The sequence below is a fragment of the Haemaphysalis longicornis genome, unplaced genomic scaffold (assembly GCF_048455015.1).
Source record: "Haemaphysalis longicornis isolate Haplotype H1 unplaced genomic scaffold, Haemaphysalis longicornis Haplotype H1 scaffold_1, whole genome shotgun sequence".
In the NCBI taxonomy this organism is placed as follows: domain Eukaryota; kingdom Metazoa; phylum Arthropoda; class Arachnida; order Ixodida; family Ixodidae; genus Haemaphysalis; species Haemaphysalis longicornis.
The window spans coordinates 411,488,740-411,509,150 of record NW_027526203.1 but is presented as its reverse complement, the minus strand read 5'-3'; the positions used below and the strand labels follow the sequence as shown (position 1 = coordinate 411,509,150).

At 46.3% G+C, this 20,411-nt stretch overlaps 1 pseudogene across 1 annotated transcript in view; it reads left to right on the top strand.

The window, feature by feature from the left end:
* LOC144161479 (protein kinase C-like 3) overlaps positions 1 to 20,411 on the top strand; it is a 91,077-nt pseudogene that overhangs the window by 39,225 nt on the left and 31,441 nt on the right. The window contains exons 6-9 of the transcript XR_013320478.1: positions 10,051 to 10,187; positions 11,065 to 11,150; positions 13,615 to 13,690; positions 15,593 to 15,724. The product of XR_013320478.1 is annotated as a protein kinase C-like 3 (transcript). The remainder of the gene's footprint in view (positions 1 to 10,050; positions 10,188 to 11,064; positions 11,151 to 13,614; positions 13,691 to 15,592; positions 15,725 to 20,411) is intronic.

The window sequence follows — 20,411 nt, the reverse complement described above, 5'->3', positions numbered from 1 at the left end:
CGATTTCACCTATGTAGGATGCGTCGCAATCCTTGCATGGAATTTTGTAGGCAACACCGGGGAATCTTGATTTTTCTAAAGGGTCCTTCACGCGTACCAGCTTCTGATTAAGCCTGTTCGTTGGCACGTGTGCAATTTTAACGCCATATGTGCCCAAACACCCTTGCAAGAGCTTCACTGATGCCTTGCGTGTAGAGGACGGCAGCGCGGTTTTGCCTGTATTTTGCTTGTAACGTGTAACGTATGTTTTGCTTGTAACGTATAATGTTACAAGCAGCGATTTGGAACAGCGATGGGAGCTTCCATTTCAGCAGTCTGTGCGAATATTGCCTTAGAGTCTCTAGAAAATTCTGCGCTATGCTCGTACAAGACGGCCCCAAGATCTTTGTCTGCTACGTAGACTGTTTTTGTGTGATCCACCGCCGAGACGTAATGCCTTTAATTGAGCATCTAAACTCTTCTGTTCCAAGCATCCAGTTCACCATGGAACAGGAAAATAATGGACAGATCGCCTTCCTCGACGTACTTGTGAGACTGTCGGCCAAAGGATTTACAACCAGTGTGTATCGAAAGCCGACCCACACGGGTAGATACCTGGGGTTCGACTCTGCGCATCCTATAGGCCAAAAACGCTCCGTCGCCGCTGCACTCTTCTCACGCGCATCACGAATCTGCTCTGAGCCTGGTCTGCGCAAGCAAGAGCTAGCCGTGGTAAGGAAGGACCTTCGCAGTAACGGCTACCCTTCAAAGCTTGTGAGGACGCAACAATTGCGGGCTTCAGTTGCCTCCTCCGAAAGGGTTCCTGAAGAAGACAGGCAAAAACGCGCTGCCGTCCCCTACATGCAAGGAATCAGTGAAGCTCTTGCAAGGGTGTTTGGCACATATGGCGTTAAAACTGCACACGTGCCAACGAACAGGCTTAAGCAGAAGCTGGTACGCATGAAGGACGCTTTAGAAAAATCAAGATTCCCCGGAGTTGCCTACAAAATTCCATGCAAGGATAGCGATGCATCCTACATAGTTCACTGGAAATTTTTAAAAGAAGAATTCAACAGCACCAGAATGATGTCAAAAAGGGCAATGTAAGCTGAAATGCCTTGGCGGATCATCACCTGGCTACTGACCACGTCATCGATTGGGATTCCGCAAGCATAATTGCATCAGAGAAGCGCCTGTCGACACGACTACTTTTAGAATCAGTGCATATTCAACCAACTAAAAACACGATTAACCGGTCGCGGGGTAATCTCCCCGAGATACACATGCGCACTCTGCGCCACCGAACCTATAAATAATCGAGACCTTTCACCCCCCTTTCATTGTGATCAAGGGACCAGTAGGGGCCCCAAAACGTCTTTATTTGTTTATTTGTTTTTGACCAGGCGAGTGCCTGCTTGTATTTCATCAATACCGAACTAACCCGCCTGAATCACCACTTCATAGACATTGAGCAATTCTTTGAATTGGTTTATTGTAGCAAGCTGTCTTGTTTATTTCCTTATTTTTTTGGCATTTCCTGTCTCATTTGAAATTGGGAGACCAGATAGCTTTTACTACGGGTCATGCACTGGTGACAACAAATATTTGATTTCACTTTAAACAATTTTGAGTTCTGTTTTACTGCTCACCAGCCAATGACCTGAAATATAAGAGGCTCTTAAAATATGTGCTGGCATTTCTTTCCTGCACTGTAGTACAACTAATCATGACTTTTATCATATTTTGTTCACAAATTGTAATATTTAGAAAGTATTCAGCTGAATGAAAACGTTATTTCAGAAGCATGCGCAATCAACAAGGCCTCTGACTCTCACCACGTGGTTCACTTGTTTCCGTCACAAATAACCTGATTGCAGCCACATTCCATCCAAGACGAAGGTAACATACCCTCTGGGATGATGAATATTTAAAATGCCTTACGAGTAAGTGCTCAGCACATGAAATTGTGGCATTAAAACAGAAGATCCGTCTGCGGCATCCTTCACTTGGGGCAGCGCTTGATCACAAACTTCGAGAAGCTGAAAAATGCTCCATGCGCCGCTCCAGCCAGCAGAAACAATGCAGGACGCAAGTTGGTAGGTGGACCGTTGGCATCCTGCGATTGTGAAGATTTTTATTTAGTAGATGCTCTTTTTTTTTGTACCGTTGTTCATTTTTCCTTTAACAAGCAGCTGAACTCCTGCAGGTTCTACGAATCATACAAGCATAATAAAATGCAGCAATGCAGAACAATTGGCAGGGTTACCTCAATTTTTCTTTTCTAGGAATGAAAACAATGTAGGTAATCTATACACAACTACAATCAAACCTTTCAATTTTTACCTACTTCACTCCTAACAAGCCCGCATACACGTTAGACATGTGAGAAAGCTGCTAAATTTATGCCCACAAACTTAATCAGGCATCAGAAATCGGCAGGGAATGACGTGTTACCTTTAAATGGCACTTTTTTTGTTCAAAACACGTAAATGGGCGAGAAAGGCCCATAACTATGATTTCGTACCCTTATCTGGAATGGTTTTCAGGCAATGCTTACATCTCACTTCAGTACCTTCAGGTGGTGGAGATCTTTGAAAACTCATTGCGGGCAAGTGGGTTGTGTTCAAGCTCTCGTATCTTGCCAGCATATGCTGGATTCCAGCATTCCCAATTCAACGTGACGACTTGAATGTGGTGGATGCAAGAAAGAATAAGCACACGCCAAGGGCGTAGCCGGGGAAGGGGGGGGGGGGGTGCTCCCCATTCCCTTCATAATGTTTTATGCCAAGGCTGGGGTGCGGTTTAGGCAGCCTGAAAAACCGCCTGAAGTCACCTGCAGTTTTAAGGACATTCTTGCTCACATAAAGCTGAAAACAAGGGCTATGTCAACGTCTGATCCCTGCGCCCGCTCCAGATGCTGTACCTGTCAATATATACAGCCCGGGCTGCATTTCGCGCCGGATACACCGACAAGCACCGGGAACCTGCCGGCGAAGCCGATCAAAACAGCCCTACTGTTTCAATGGCGGAACAGCACGGCCGGGGGAATGGCAGAACAGCAGGAAAAGCCTCATATAGGCTTACATGTGGTCGGGAGCGTGTCATTCCTTGTCTTTACACTGGTACAAAGTATAATCACATGACAGAGCATGTCGCTGTATTTTGTTCAGTCAACTATCAATCCTTGATATGTTTATTTTTCTACCGACATCGCATTTCATCGACTATTGCAGATCCATAATTTCTGCTGCATAAAAAGCATTGCTCTGCCCATGTTGTATTTCCTCCACATCAACAAAACTACACAATTCTCCTTATTGCGGAGCTTTGTTTTTTTGGCACTATTCCACTGTTTCCTTGACCTCCCTCTTGGTTAGAATCAGCATTCTGTATTTGCTTAACCGGAATTTTACTGAAGCCATGTCTGTTTCGATTTAACAGATAGAAATATAATGAAATTTAAGAAACGTGCAACAAGCTCAGCATTCAACAGCAGTGCAATAAGGTGTTCTGCTTAGCGCAAGTTTACTACTCACGTTACTAGCACAAAAAATAACAAAAGGCGATTACTTAAGGACGAAGACGCACGTTTGCTAGCTTCACCGCCATAATATACGAATGCGCCACATGTACAGTCCACTGCGATTCGATGGTTGTCGCGGGAAAGCTACTCTTTCAAACGAAGCAGAAAGAACACCAGCTTTAGCAAATATTCCATGCAAGTTTCGTTATCGTCGGCGTAATAAAGGGCAACCAAGTCCAAGTCTGTGCTTGATAACAACGAATGTACAGCTTGAAACCCAAAGGGTGGCAAGTCAGTCGTGCGGGCCATTGTTGTATCATGGAACAGCCAACAAGGGAGCAAAGAGTGCGAAATCCCGATTTTCATGGTTCCGAAACGAAACCGTGGGCTGGTGGCACGCTTGGCCGCTCGATGCTGGCGCGATAACCTTCAAATCGTGCTCGACTGTACTTCATCGCTGACAAGAAAACTTAATAGTCCCTTTTCTAAAGGAAAATCTAAAACACGAGAATCTTGATAGCAAACATTCAGTGTTGGCCTCCACTTCCTCCCGACGAACTTCGGGGACCGCGCGCCACTCACGAGCGCACTCATGATCACGCTCACGAGCGTGGGTCCGCCTAACCACCTGCTCTGCGGACGAATGATTCGCCCATGGTCTGCCCATAGACCAGCAAATGGGAATTTAGGTGATCATAATTATAATCACCATCTAAGCTCCTTAAAGGAGCCATGAAGAGAAAACACAAGTTTGGTTCATTCAAAAGATTGTCTCGTTAGAATCATACTGACACCACTTTTAACGTAAACTTCGCTCAAATAAGCATCATAATTAGGAAAAACGGGAATGGTCATGCGACCCACCAGCTCATTTCCCGCAACAGAACCTATGATGTCACATGAGCTAAGCTCTGCGATTGGCGGAGGCTGGCAGAAGCAGACGCCAATTAGGTAGAGCCTACAAACTAGACGAATGAGCGATTTGCGCTTAAATTTAGGGCACATTCTTTACAAAGCAATAAGAATGATGGGACAAACAGTGGAAGTTACGAAAGCACATGTAAACATAGAAGTACTGATGCGTTCTGCTGTTCGTACTGCGCACAGCATGCTTGGTTTAGCTGCACAGCACTGCGGGGCTTGGGGTTGTCTCACACGACACTGGCCGATTGACGCAAGCAACGGTGTCTTACGTGACCCCATTTGGTCGAGCGAGCACTGTTTCAGGGAACGAATATTTTCTCCCAGAACAAAAACAAGCCAGATTTAAATGCGGGCAAAAACAAACCAAACGCTTGCCACGGTATGGTGGCGCCATCTAGGTTACAGAACGTAAAAAAACGCGGGAACAAACCAACACCGCTGTACAGGGTGGAGACAACCTTTGAACGGTCCCGTGCCGCCGCAATTGGGCCAACGGGCTCAACGCGTTATTCTTTTCGTTTCCCACGAGACCTAGCAACGCGAAACAGACAATATGATTCAAACTTCTTCAGTAAACCGCGTTGCGGCGATAATTTTAGCGCGGGTTTTGACACAATGACTTGCTTCGGCGGCGAGCGAGCAACCGAAATGGCGCCGCCAGCGTATACGTGTCTCTGCCCTGTACGGCGGATGCGTGAATGAAGGTACTCTAGGCTGCAGAGCGGTCGGTTCCTGTGATGTCATTTGGGACCACGAAAAACGCACGATTGAGCGGGAAAATCAAATTTTAACCTAAATTGTTTAATTTCTCAGTGAATAAAGCACCATTTGTATCCGGACAAGCGCTGGGGGCACTATAAACACGAAATCTTTCGAATAAAACCAACTTGCATTTTCTCTTCATGGCTCCTTTAAGGTGGGCTTTACAGTTAGCGTTGAGCATACACAAATCGCATGTTAAAGTCAGTTATTTCCAGCTTCGTTTGCAAAACAACGGCAAGATGCCTTGCCTACATATTTCCCCGTCCCATCTTTTGGTCGACCACGGTTCCCCCCCCCCCCCCCCCCCCCCCCCCCCCCCCCCCCCCCCCCCCCCCCCCCACCCCCCCCCCCCCCTCCCCGAAAAAAAATTCCTTGCTACGCGCCTGGCAAACGCCCAATCAGGAGGACGTTCAGCATGCACGTCGGTTGTTTAAAAAAAAGGGTGTAATGTATTGCTCAGAAGACTCCATGCTTGCACGCATCTTGGAGCAGCAACGGCCTTGGCAGATGTGTTTGAGTGGTTTTTCCTCTCTCATAACATCCACAGTGCTTTCAGGAAAAGCCCCAGGCCTAGCAATTAGCATGTTCCAGTTAAGAATAATGCTGCTGATACTTTACATTTTCAAATCTTTTTCTTTGTGGAAGGATGTTTCTTTATTGGCGGTACAGCACTAGCGTGCGTAAATCGCAGCCTTCAGAACCCCAGTCAGGCCGGTTTAAATGGTACAGGCAGTTACATAAACTATTTGAAAAAATGGACTGCAAGGACTGTCAATTCACATGATAAACATCCAAAAATAGCTGAAAACAGAACTGGTAAGGCTTTATCGAAGACTAAACTACAAAGGTAATAACATTTTTGTGTCACCACCTAAGAAATATGGCTTCACCGTAAACATGACTAACACCAGGAAGTTCGTATACATGGTGATTAACTGCTACGCCCACATTATGATTTAGGGTGAAACTTTTGAGTTTTCCGAAATTAACAATAAAGGTTGCCATTGAGCGCCTACATGTTTAGGTTATGCATGAAACACCAATAATTGTTACGGGGGAGAGAACTTGTACATTCAAATGATCGAACCTTATTCAAGTATGATAGACCACTGTGCTACCAAACTGTGTTTGAAAACTTACGTTCTGGCAGCCAAACACTGTTGACAATGCTTGTGGCTCTTGTCCGTTGAATGGAGGACGTGATGCGCTCAGACCGTCCAGAGGTCTAAAACGGGATGACACATGATTACCACACATGCAAGAATGGAAATGATTAGGTGCACGAATGTTACGTCTCGGGCAACACAACATTCAGCCAAAATCACTGCCCGCGTACCGCCGCACCGTACACATGGTGAGGTGGCTCGCCGCAAACGCAACGAAGCTTGCGAGGCGCGCACATTCGCTCGCAAACGATTCTCCCTCGCAATTCCCAACACGGCACAAACGACTGCGGTGATCAACGAAGCCGAAAACGCTGCGCAGCATAGTTTAGAGGAGTAGCCGCCCGTGTTCTGATAAACTACGCGTAAGACGTGGTTCGCAGTGGCGAACTCTGAAGCTGTTCAATATAGTGCTGCGGAATGGGAAACGTTACTGAGTTACTGAGCGCCACGGCGTTACTGAGCGCCAGTGCGTTTAGCGCTCAATGCAAGCACCACAATCTTTCGCACATCGCCTTTCTAGAGACGAGCCCTCTAGGTTCAACCTCGCCAGTTCAGTTAAACAATTCACACACGCGTGCTCCTGTTAACGAATCCTTAAAGCGGCGAGCGATGACAGCTACAAACGACATCCAGTGACAAGAAAGGCGGCAAATGTGACGAGACAGCTTACCGAGAGGAGCCGACGTAGAAGAGCGAGCGACGTTCAGAGGCAAGCGCCGTCTTCAGGTGGCAAAGTTGTTCTCAAATACTTCATCGCGAAGTCGAACACGACAGACACAACCGAAGACGACGAGGTGCCCAATTAATCATAATAACTGCGCTTGTTTAACCGCACACCACAGTAAACACGTAAACAATCCGATGAAAGACGGGTCACGGGGTATCTGTTCCGGAATCCGGCCACGCCGCCGTGCGCCGTACTCAAGATATCGGCCGTTGGCAGGGAGTTGCGTAAACAAATTAAAACGACAACAATAAATAATTACCTCTTTTACTGAATATAACATAATCTTTAGGTTTATTATTTACTGTGTGTATTATAATAAAGAAGCTTAGATATTTAAAGTTTACAAACACAAAACGCGAACTGAAGCTTATGGCGCTCGATTTGAACGTTAAAAAAAGCAGCAGATAGTAAGATAACACTGCGCAATGAAATTTGGCAGTGTTCTAGTGTAAGTAATCGTATTAGTATTTGGCGTCTGTTTATTTAGCGCCCGATTTCATGCCCCTACCTCCCCAACTTTTGTTTTCTTTTGATATCTGCCTTGTTCTCCAACGTTGTTTCTGCAGGAGAAACTAGGTGGTCTGTTTATTGCATTTGTACACAATATTTACGGTCGCTAACAATAAGAATGGAATAAAATTGTGATTGCTAGTACGTTATAACTCCACTGAGTGACGAGAATGACTGTTGTCAGAGAGGGCTATGATTGTGCTGGTGGGGCAGGAGAGGAACAGGGAACGACGGAATGATGATACAGATGTCACAGTTCAAGGCTGTGCTGTGCTCCATGCAAGGCTGTAGGAAACAAAAAGTGGGAGGGGGAGTGTTATTCTGTCGATGTCGTAATAAGCAAGGGCTGATATTTTTCCTGTTTCAACGTCGGTGCTGCCGCTGCTTTTTATTGAATTTGGCAGCTTTTTTTTTTTTTTGCTTTTAAACATTTTTGACGAGGTTGGGAGGATGGTGCAATAGGGTGTCTTTTGAAATTATATTGCATGCATGACCTCAATCAATGATGATCTGAACACCTTTTCCCCACCCTTTCAACACCCTTAAAAAAAAAGGGGCGTTGAGGTTGGTCAACACCCTTTTTTTCACGCAAAAAGGGTGGAAAGCTACAAAAAAGGGTGTTGAGATTCAAGAAAAAGGGCGTAAGGGCCTCCCAACACCCTTTTTTCAATTATTTTACGCCCTTTTTGGCCAAAAGGGTGTAAAAAAGTTTAGTGTGTAGTCCCCTCACTGACGTTATATGAGAGCGGGATCGTGGTCGAGTATCTCCTGATGTGTGCTGCCGTTTAATCCCAATCGTAATGGGGCTAGGAACGTTGGTGTCGTTCCGCATCGTGGGAGCTTAATGCCAATAAAATGCCAAGTAAAATTGTACTTTTGAGTTTTGCTCAACGTCCTCATGAAATCGGCTGTTTACTCTTTTATCTACGAGCTCAACATCGTGAAGACCGGACGGACGAGCAGCATTACGTGGGACGGTGCTCCTTGCTCTCACTCCGTACTGGCGTCAGAAGCGGGACATGACCATCATGATGAACAGTGGCCAATGTAACCTGACAAGTAGCCTTATGAGGCCGGCCTCATCATTTGGCTAAAAAGAAACGTTTTCTGCCCTGCAACCTTAATAAATGCAAAGATTACATTTTCCATTGCGGTAGGTGACAGTGCAGACCACGTTTTTTTAGTCGAGATACGTCGGGCGTCCCAATTCACAAAATTTGGTCCAGCGGGAACACAGATTCGCCATGCATAGGCACGGTTGCGGAGAAGACTCTGGGGAGTGTTTTTACAGTGTAGCGTTAGGACCACCCGCTCTTCACTATGCCTAAGCGCACAAACAGATGGATGAGACACACAGAGTGGGTATTCTTGCTGTGCCTCCCTTCTTAGCTAAGTTAGCTACATTTTAACTCCGGCCAGCCGAGTACATTGCTTAGTTCAACTTCAATCTTGTCAATATTGACGGTCCTGTCTACATATTACCTGCTACTCCCGTACGTATAGTGACGCACTCGCTCGAAGCTAGACCTCTCTGAAAATGCGCGACAACACATTGTATCACTGGCCGCTGTGGCCGTGGGGGAAATATAAAGAAGTCGTAGTTAAAGGATCTATGAAGCAAAATGCTAGTTAGGTTCATTCAAAAGGCTGTTTTGCCATAACAACTGTGCCACGTTTTAAGCGAATTTCAACCACTTAACCTGAATAATGTCGAGAACTGGCGATTTAGCAGCCACTTTATCACCCAGTCCTTATGACATCACGGGGACTTGATTTTGCGATTGATGGCCGCCAACAAAAGCCACCGCCGAGAAACATGACCGGGTGGTCGTAGTCAAGGTTCATCTTCGTAGCGCAAGTGAGTGTGCCTCTAGTTCCGTTTGATCGCACCACTCCAATACTAACATCAAGCTAACGCACTGATAATTCCTGTTATTAATATTTCCCTTATTATGTCACTGGCGACGCTTGCAGCAGAAAATTTGTGTTTCTGAATATTTATCTTTTTGGGGGAGAAAACAACGCCTTAAGAAACTGGAATTCAGTCGAGTGTCAGTACAGCAACTGAAACAAGGTTGTATTTTGCATTTACGGCCTTCTCAAAGTAACCCTGAGGATCCAAACCGGTAGACACGACATGAGTCAAACCTCGAGTGGAACTTTAGTCGTATCAGTGTTTTAGCATCACGTTCGAAAGTACGTGTGAGTACATCGCAATGCCAAAGGGCACAGTAATAGCCACGGTACAGATATGTGATGATCGTGCAGATACTGAAACGCATCGGCCTCCTGTATGTTGTAACTTTAATGCTGGCTGTCTTCTGGTGCCACAAAAAAAAAAAAACGCAGCTTACTTAATATGAATGTCGTAAATTCTTCTGTTGTCAACGAAGACAGTTATGCCAACTGCCTTCTTTGAAAGGAGCGCTAACCCCACGAAACGGCCTGCTTGCTTGCAGATGGTGTTTCGTGATGGAGTACGTGCCTCGGGGAACTCTTAGTCAAATAATTCGGAACTCGGGTCCCTTGCCAGAAACCAAGGCCAAGATGGTGTCGGCTCAGCTAGCCCACGCACTCAACTTCGTTCACAGTGCGGGTGAGCTGCCGTTTGGTCGTCCCTTTGCGATGCTTAAAGCGGCAATATCACACTTTCAGAAAACCGAAAAAAAAAATAAAATTGGTTACATATTGCACGAACCAAAGAACGGTGACGATAGCATAAGGAATACGCCACTTTTCAACTGTGTCCGCAATTTTCCTACAGCTTTTCTTGCAGCTGGATCACACGAGATTATGAGAAAAAAAGAAACCTCAGTACGCATTGATCCCCAAAATTGGCGCTTCGTCAACAACCACAACATACCGCGCTTGCTGGTTGTTTTGCACGTTTTAACTGTTCAACGAGTAGTACATTGTAAACATTGTTTCTGACTTGGTGAAATGGTATACACTCACTTCTGCGCTGAATACATCTCGCTGTACTCCAAACTTTGTATTTATTATCCATTCATTACGAATAAGTTGGTGCTGCAGCACTGCAAGGGCTGTAACATGAGGCGCACCGTACTGTAGGAGCACCAGTTAAATTACATCGCCTGCACTTGTAATGCTATACTAATGTGGTTTCGCATTATTTTCCGAATAAATACGGCCTCCCAGTGGGGCATCAAACAAGTGTGCGACATAGGACAACTACACTTCAGCTTTTGCAGTAACATCAACTTTTATTAGCTGAACAAGACTTACGACTTCATAAAAATGACCTTTAACAGTTTGAGAGATTGCATTTGCATTATGTCATGCCAACAAGTTTAACCAATTGATCTGCGGCATTCAGTATCGTCCACACGCTATGCCTATAATGTGTTGCCTACACCTCCTGAGTAAAGTTAACTCACAGCCATTCATGTCCGTGGTCGCTAAGCGGCCGTTCCAGTGTCCGTAATCACGGGTTATTTTTTTTTTTTTCTCAGGCTACCTACACCGGGATATAAGTTCATCAAACGTTCTTTTGGACAGCAGGGGCAACAGTCGTCTCATTGATTTTGGCCTTTGCCAGGTGAGATCCCTCGCGTCGTGGCCTTCCCAAGCTGTTGCACCCCAACCCATCCGTATTCCACATTATAAAAGAAAAGTTAAGAATTTTAAGGGGAATCAATAGCAAAAATGCAGCAAAACCAGAACATGTCCAGCAATAAGGTTCCTAGTGATTATATGCCGGTTGTCCCAACTGTTTAGGCCTTTGCACTTGCGCAGCCAGTATTTTACCAAGGGAACAATGTTAAAATATAACAGGAAGTGAGCGGGGGGGGGGGGGGGGGGGGCATTGGCGGGAATGTTTGACGGAATATGGGAGAGGAGCATGAGGGCGGCATTAATCTACCCAAAGAAGCAGCTGCTCCTGCAAGGGATACTTAGAGGGCTCCTCCTAGAACACCCTTTTCGGTTGTTTTTTTTAGCATGTGAAACGGTTTTTGGACCATGGTTAATAATCGCATCCAGTTCATATTAGCTGGCCATGAAATAGCCGAGCCACATATTACTTCTGTACGCACATTAGGTAACTGGGAAACCCACTAAAAATAATTTCTTTCTCTCGGTCTGGGCATTGTTTGCGTGCTTGAGTGAGGTCACACAAGCAATAATGCAGCCATTGGCCAGCTTTCTTGAACTTGCAGCAAAAAATGGATTCATAGCTACTTTAAGAATTGTAACAAAAGCGAAGTGGGTACTAGAAGAGGTATCTACTGCGGCGAGCAATTCGCGAAGAAGCTCTGCACTAGCGGTAATTGTGCCTTTCAGAAGTGATTCAAAAAACCAGAAAAGCAGTGAAAACGTTTATTCGTACCGTTGGCGGGTCCCTTAAACTTTCTTGGACTATCGGGATGCTCAAGAAACGATAAAATTTGCCTGCCTAGCAGCTAGGTATATCGTTACACAGGGCAAAAAAAATCGGAGAGGGACCCTTAGGCCGGCGAGAAATGCTTTCTTTTTTTTTTTTTTTGAAATTGTAATGAGGAACGATGGCCTCAGGCCACGAAAATTTGCAAGCTTTATTTAGCTGTTCAATGCACTGTGGCTGAGCTGCTTGGTTCTGGGACACACAAAAGGAAGATGAAGTGTTTAAAACAATGCAACCGTATTCTCGAACTTTGTCTTTTAAAAAGGACGATGCGGAAAAAATATAACTTTTATTCAGAAGATAATGGTTCATAGTGCCCAAACCGGTTGTCCGGCAGCGAACGATACTCTATTCAGTGAGAATTTACACACTTTAAGACAAGATTTCAATTCTGCCGCTAAATCGTGTGTTTTCGTGACGCCGACAATGACGTATCCAGAGAAAGGCTTTAAAACTAAAGATAGCCTGCTGACCAGCACTGCTACTACAGTGAACTAGAAAAGTATTCTAGTTCACTGTAGCTGCTACCATCTCACAGTAGGCCGTTTGGTTATGTTGTTTATCGCCCCCTTCCATAGATGTCCCTGGAATACCGCTGAAGTGCCACTGTTCGTACAATTGCTTCTGGCCGGGCTGCTATACCTGCCTTATTTTTTTGTGGTTCATACTAATCGTTTCCTACAACCTAAGCTATTACTCGCTAAAAATGGTCATGTAAGTGAGCTTGCCGCTTATGTCAGCTGTGTCAGTGTTGCGTCAGAGAAGCCCAACGCGTCTGACGGCTGTGTTAGGCAGTGTCAGCAGGCAAAGTGCCGCACTAACTGCTTCGGTGTTCACGTGTTTGTTCGTAGCTTTAATTGTTCACCCAACAATTCCTACGGCCATAAAGAGAATGGGCCCCAACATTTGAGCGCAAATAGCTCGTTCGGCAAGCTTATAAGCCCTGCCTAATTTGCATTTGCTTCTGCCGGCCTCAGCCAATCGTACAGCTGGGAATAGACAACATAAGTTCTGTTGCGGGAAATGAGCTCGTGGGTCGCACGGCCATTCCATTTTTTCCCTAATTATATAGCGTATTTGAGTGAAGTTTACGTTGAAAGTGGTGTCAGTATGATTCTAACAAGACAATCTTTCGAATGAACCGAGCTGGGGTTTTGTCTGCATGGCCCCTTTATTGGCATCGGCTCTTAGTCTCTTTCTGACAGCGGCAATGCTAAGATGTACTGCTACTGTGGCATTCTGATACTGCTCATTACGTAACACGCTCTCATCTCCATCGCGGTGGCTTCCGTGTATATGTACAACCTAGAGTCCATTATGATTTAGCACCGTGATCGATTGGCCGAGTTGGTATTCCATGGTTCAGTACAGTTGAGCGCAGAGAATAGACAGGGGCTGTCTATTCGTGTCCCTTGTGTCGTGTCCATTTAGACTCCCTGTATATTCTTTGCGCTCAACTGTACAGAACTACAGTGCACGTTCGAGAAATCTCGGTGTTTAAATTAATCCCGAGCCTTCCACTTCAGAGTGTCCTACAAGTCACGTATTTCATCCACACGTTAAACTATAAACATGATTCTGGCTAACATCACGTGCTTCTTTTTTTTTTCTTTTTTTTTAGTTGGGACTGGAAGCCAGAAACCGTTGTGGGTCGCTAGCCTACATGGCCCCCGAAGTACTGAGGAGAGAACACTACGGTGAGTATTAGGAAGCCCTGCGTTTATGGACGTCTGACGTGCCAAAACGGCCACGTTTAAACATTTGACACAAGAGCAGGGGTTACAGCCATGAAGGTTGTCTCCCATACATGTTATTTAAGGAAAGAATTGCGGAAATAGTTTGTCGTTTTTTCGAATGAAGATAAGGATTTTCGAAATGTTTGAAAGAGTGGAAAAAAATCATGCACCCCTCTGTATAATGACGACGATTGTTAACGCAAAGCTTTCTCGTGGGAGATCCCTTGGTTGCCGTCTGAGTTTGGACTTTGACTCGCAGACGGTTCGGACTTTTACTCACTGAATTTTGATTTTGACACGCCCGCAGCTTGGACTTCTTGATCGCACCGGCTTTGACTTCGAGTTAGACGAAATGGTACATAATTTTTCTGCCTAATTTTGCACGTCTATTCACACCTCTCCAAATCCAAACTGCTCTGACCCTGCGGAATGACGCAACCGGATAGACTTTGACGTCATAATGGAGGGGCCGAGGTTCGATTTCAACCACTGGAGGCCCTTTTTTTTTTTTTACTTCACCCGCGAGCATCATCAGAGGAAGTTGGCTTTCCTGCCGTACGTTTTCAACGCGACCATACGCCATGAAAGAGACATAGAAAGCTTCGCTTTAAAAACATACGCCCCGGGTGGAGTCATGAACCCACAACCTTCGGATTACGCCTCCGATGCAGTTCGCCTATAGCTGTGCCAAAAAACAGGGTCCTGTCTTCAAGACGGCAAATTCGTGTCATTCGCAAAATGCCAGCAAGGACCTAAAAAGGTGTGCCACTTCCCCTGCGCGCGCGCCCTGTGGCGATGCAATCTACGCATCGAGTCGCTGCCATCAGTTGTTAAATATCCCACTTTGCTGCTGTGCCTCACATGTAGCGACAACCTGGCCCTCAGCAAGCTTCAGCTTCTCCAAGGGCAAAGTAACTGAGGATTTTCGCTCCCGCAATGTTTTTTTTTTTTTCCCTAAAATGCGGATTTTTTTGAAGAAAACAGGCACTTACGACCGTGGTAATAGACGTCAGGTGCTCAGCTGGCAATGTGTTTAACATAGCATACTCTCGCGCCACTCGTCAACTGTAGCGCAGGCTATAATGCGTTCTGTGTAAGTGGTTTGAGGCAACGCTTTCATTCTCCTGCATCTAAAAAACCGATCTATCTCTCTGGACGCGATCTCTCTCGGGTACAGAGTATTCGCTTGCGTGCGGCTAATGAATTAACATTGGTTGTTAGCGTTTTAATATCTGAATGGTGAGCTTTGTTAATTTTAAAATGATAAAATATATCGAGAAACTTAAAATACAACAGCCCGTAAATGTTTTTTTTTTTTTTGCGCTTTAGAGAATCGTTTCGAAACTCAATTCTTCGCGCTATAACTGAACTAGAGAAGTACCGCTGATGAACAGACTAGAGAAAAATACGTTTCTGAATAGAACGCGTGCTCAGAAGTAAAAAAAAAAAAAAGCAGTGAGCTTGTTGCCATTGGCGTGATACGAATTCTATCTGCCCCTGCACCCCGACAGAAGTAGCTTACCAATGCAGGGCCACAACGGTCACCCCCAAATCGTCAATACACCCCCTAGGGCTTATGGGCACACATATGTGACCTAGCCGCAACAGAGGTAATACAATTAATTATAACACTTGAGAAAAATGTCCGATTTCTGCTAGCTAAGGCGCAGGAGAAACACCATTCGTATCTAATTCTGGAAAGCACGAAAGCACTCCTTTTATGCACGAACCTACTGCAAAAAAAAATAATAAGAAGTGGGAACCTGTGCTATAGGGGCGGTGTCACCATCGCAGAATCAATGAAAATCGACGGCTTTTTTATTTGAAAATTTTCTGACATGTATAAAATACTTTAATTTACAGGCGTAGGGGCCGACTGGTGGTCTTTTGGCATTGTTCTCTACACAATGTTAATCGGCAAAACACCTCTGTCCCAATACGCCGCTGAGCAGAACATAAACATCCAGACGACGCGACGAGAGCTGCGGTATTCCAGTAAGTGCGTTGGCGTGTTTTATGCCAATTCCATCCAGTGACTGGAAGCACTCAGACATGATCGTTCTTACCAAGTATTAAAAATGCGCACCTCCTGACATGCAATGTTTTGATTGTAGGGTTTAACGCACCGACGCAACGCAGGCGATGAGGCGCGCCGAAGTGGAGGGCTCCGGATTAATTTTGACCACCTGGAGATCTTTAAAGTGCGCCGAAATCTCGTACACGAGGGCGTTTTTGCTTTGCGCCTCCATCAGAAAAGCGGCCGCCGCGGCCGGGAATCGAACGCGTGACCTCGTGCTCGACATGCAATGTGGTGTCCCAAGTGCTGCGCTAAACCTCTGACTAACTACTCCAGAGGGGACTAAACAACAACATGAAAACAAAATTATCACCATTGATTGAACCACTCCGAATGAAATCGAGTGCACTTTAAGGAACAGCTAAAATATTATCAAAAGCGGCCGTAGGTCCGACACATCATCCTTCAAAGGCAGCATTAATACTACATTCATGGTGCTTTTATTTATAAGAAGTAGCATTTGACAACTCGCCGAACTCCATCCCAGCACCGAAGGACGTCGCTTTTCACACACGCGCGCATAGAAATATCACAAAATATTGGCAAGCTCTCAAATTTCCCACTGGACAACGTCAACTGTGACATCATAGACGAGGTAACAAAAGCCGAGTAATAAGCGTGTTAACTCTGTGCTAGCATTAGAACGGTGCAATCAAATAAAACAAGAGTCACGTACCCCAATAATTACAAAATCATTTATACTGGCGGTAGCTCCTGCAGGCCGCTACCAATGACACAAACTAGTTCCTGTGACGTCATAAAGTCGCCACTTTCTTTTCATCTGCTTTCCTAATTATTCATGAGCGATAATAATAGAGATAATAATATTAGTAGGATGATAACAGTAATAATTATCTGGAAAACATTGCAGCTTCGATCCGCGCACACAGAGGGCCAGAAGATTGAGAACAAAAGGGCCTCTGGGGGGAGGGGGGACGTCGGGACGAGCCGACAGCGGTGGGCGGTGGCGCTGCCTCGCGCAGCCGCCGGCCAAGTTTCTCCAGAAGCGGCGGCACCGCGATAGAGTCATGCTTCACCAGAGTTGCGCGTCTGATTTCCACGAGCCGCCGCGCCGCCGGTTCTTCCGTGACAGGAAAGGCCGCTTTCAACGCTGCGCACCGAACTCCTCTACCAATTGTGCGCAGGTCAGAGGCTGCTGGTAACGTTGACACGGAGCGGGTAGGGTTCCTGTATATAGCTACCCTAGGGGAGCAGAGTTGCGCGTCCATTTAGCATCTCGAGCTTGATTGATTGATCGTAGGGTTTAACGCGCCGACGCAACGCAGGCGATGAGGCGCGCCGTAGTGGAGGGCTCCGGATTAATTTTAACCACCTGGGGATCTTTAACGTGCGCCGAAATCTCGTACACACGGGCGAGCATCTCGAGCTCAAACGTCATGAGGGAAAGCCACCCGTCACGCATGTCGGAGCCACCGCGCCGGTTACGGGGGTGGGGGAAGTCGGCGCGAGCGTGTGCTGCCGGCTGTGCCGGCCGCAGCGCGGCACAGCCGCAGCCGTTAACCTGCGCAAAACTAGAAAAGGAGTTCAGTGCACAGCACTAAAAATGGGCTTTCCTGTCACGATATGGAGCTGGCGGCACGGCGGCTCGCGGAAATCAGACACACTCTACGTTCACCTAGTGTTCCTCTATATAGCTCCAGCTATATAGAACTCTACGTGTAACTATAGTTCCTGTACATCGCGTAGCGCAAGAGTTGCGCGTCTGATTGCCACATGCCGTGGGTTCCAGGTCGATGGGAAAGCCCGCTTTCAGTGCTGCGCACAAGACCTGTATTCAGTCAGTTCTGCTCCACTGAGCATCGGCGGTTGCGGAAGCGGCGGCAGCCGCGGCCGCTCAGCTGATAAACAGCCGAATATATCGTGCGCCAGTTTTTGTCCGCGCAGCTCCTCGCCACACCTCTTCACCATTGCCGCTGGCGCGGCGGCCCGGCGGCAGCTCGTACATGCGAGACGGGTGGCTTTCCCGCACGACCTGGAACTCAAGCTGGCGGATGGGCGCGCAACTCTGCTCCCCAGGGGAGCAGAGTTGGAACTCTACGTGCAGGAACTCTACAGGAACTCTACAGGAACTTTACGTGCAACAGGACTGCTGCGCCGTTTCGTGGGTGCTTCCCAAACTCCGCGGCCGGTAGTCAAACACTAATGTAGTTACGTTTAGGCGGTGACCTCGTCGTGCGCGCAATAAGTGTTACGCTGCGAAATGTGCAAATACCCATTCTAATATTCCTACAAAAACGAGGTTCTTTCGATTCTTAACATGTTAATCCCTTCACGACCAGCGAACACGACGGATACACAGTGTGCGACGCGTGAAAGAAATGTTTTTTTTTTTTTACATTTCGTTGTATGTTCGTGCGCGCAAGACGGGTGTCGGTGTTTTTTTTTTCTTTGTTTTTTTTTTAACATAGGGCTGATGGAATCGAATGGTAACCGGCGAAGAGGAGAAGAATATGCAGTGCCCATTTCATTGGTGATAAACAATCGACGGATCCAAGATTTCTGTCATACGCACATCGGACATTTTCAGTGACCTACCGCGAAACACAAGGGGTAGCTGAATACAGGGACTTCGGTTATAAACTACCAGTCTGTTCCCTGCATTTGCTGTTTATCGGATAATCCTTTTCAGGTCTCACAATCGTGCGAGTCATTCAGAGCAGGAGCAATGAGAGAACAGTTTGTTGGCGACTACGAAAAGTAGGTACTCTGCAACACTTCCAATAAACGATTTCCCCCTTTCCTTCGCGTCTGGAAGCACTGGGAAAGCTATAGTTATCGCCAGCACGAAGCGGCACTGCGTGATTTGCTCGTCGCAGCAGATACGCCTTCCGTTTCCGCTTTGCTTTTGTGGCTTTATTTTTAAAGTGGCTATCGAAAGCACTCATTGCTGCAACTGAAGTAAAGCCGGCCAATAGCCGCTACACCGCTGTAATGGCGGAATTCCAGTGGTCGGAGAATGCCAAGACTCGGGAAAGATGGAAAATTTTCTTGAGCATGTTTCTAAGTTACCTGATGGGCACACAGCCGTAATTTTTGGCTGAAGTAATTTGCGACCCCCTAATCTGAGTACTGCATGTGTTGGTCGGCTACATTCTGCAATCGTAGAAGATTTCGAAAACAGTTGAAAAAAGTGTTGCAGTGTCCCTTTAATGTCGCCTTCTTTGTTGTGTACTGCGGGTTCTCTTTTTTCTTTGAGCAAGCGCGGCTTTCTGTCACTTACTGAAGTTAACGACTTTATGACCAACACATACGTGTTGATGTGCGCGTATTTTGTTGACCATTGCGAACTGCTACCTCAGCTGTTTTCTTTGTTTTCTTGTACTCTAATTATAAATACGCTGGGTCAGCACTCCGGATTTTTTTTTTGTCTGCCGCGTTTTTTTTTTTTTTTCATTACTCGCTTCAGCTACCGAACTAACAGAATGGGAACACTTTGTTGATCATCAACACTGACAGCTCACTCCAACGAAGTCGCCGCTTAAAGTGCTTTATGTAAACGAGGTAAAGAACAATCAAACACAGCGCTTGCCACCTGTTCTGGCGTCTGTTTATGGCATTTTGTGTTGCCTATGGGCAATGCGCTAAGCAGAACAGCAAACACAGCTCTTGAGCACACACCTGAATAAATACAGAACGGCGGTAAGCAAGCGCCGATTTCCTTTTAGTGCAAAGTGCACGCGGCGGATATAGTAGCACAGAGAATACAGCAGCCACCTCTTTCAAGGTTACTTCCGCGCTTAGTAAACACCTTTCTCGTTGATCTCAATTTGTTACAATCGTTATCTCAAACCATAATCACATTTTGTTTTCTGAAGTAAGCATGTGTGGTTCATAATTATGTGCAGGCGCACACGAACACACCAGCGTGCGTCAAAGCATTCTTTCTGCCCAGTTTTTAACGTCAGACGAGGATATTGCTTCAAGCAGTTGCATTAGCATCTACAAGTAGACCGAGCTAAAGTTAAATAAAAATGGTTAAAAACCTGAACTGAAACGGCGTAAGACTCCTTGTTTGCAGGGTTTACGTTTGCTTGATGGATGCAGAGTGAAGTTCTGTGCGTTGCCGCGTTGATCAGACGCGAAGAAAACGTGCTTGCTTTTGAGACGTTTCATGCCATTTCTCTCATTTACACCAATAAAAAATCCAGAGATGTTAATATGGTGAAATTCAGCTCGCTGGATTACGTTGTTCGCCATGGTGAACGCGTGTCTACAAGCGTGGCCTCCGCGATCAGCCGATCGCAGAGGCCGTGCTACAAGGCGGCTGCCGCGCACTTGTCCCGCCAGGGTACGACGGCGCGGCCGATGGTGGCGCTGTCATGTCGGAGCAGCGCGCCCTCTGGAAAGAGACGGCGGCGGTGCAGAGGAGTATAAAGTGGGGCTGTAGCCGCACTCCCTCCGTAAATGACCTTGCTTCACTTTTATGTGCCACACACAACGTGGGAAAGCCAGCTTACAAAGAGCAAGCTTACGATCATCCCCTAAAGTCGGTGTCACGTCTAAACACAAATGCGTTCCTGGGCAGACATTCTTCCAGGGGCAATATAAGCCGTCTTATATCAAAATATGGAGGTCCTAGGACCT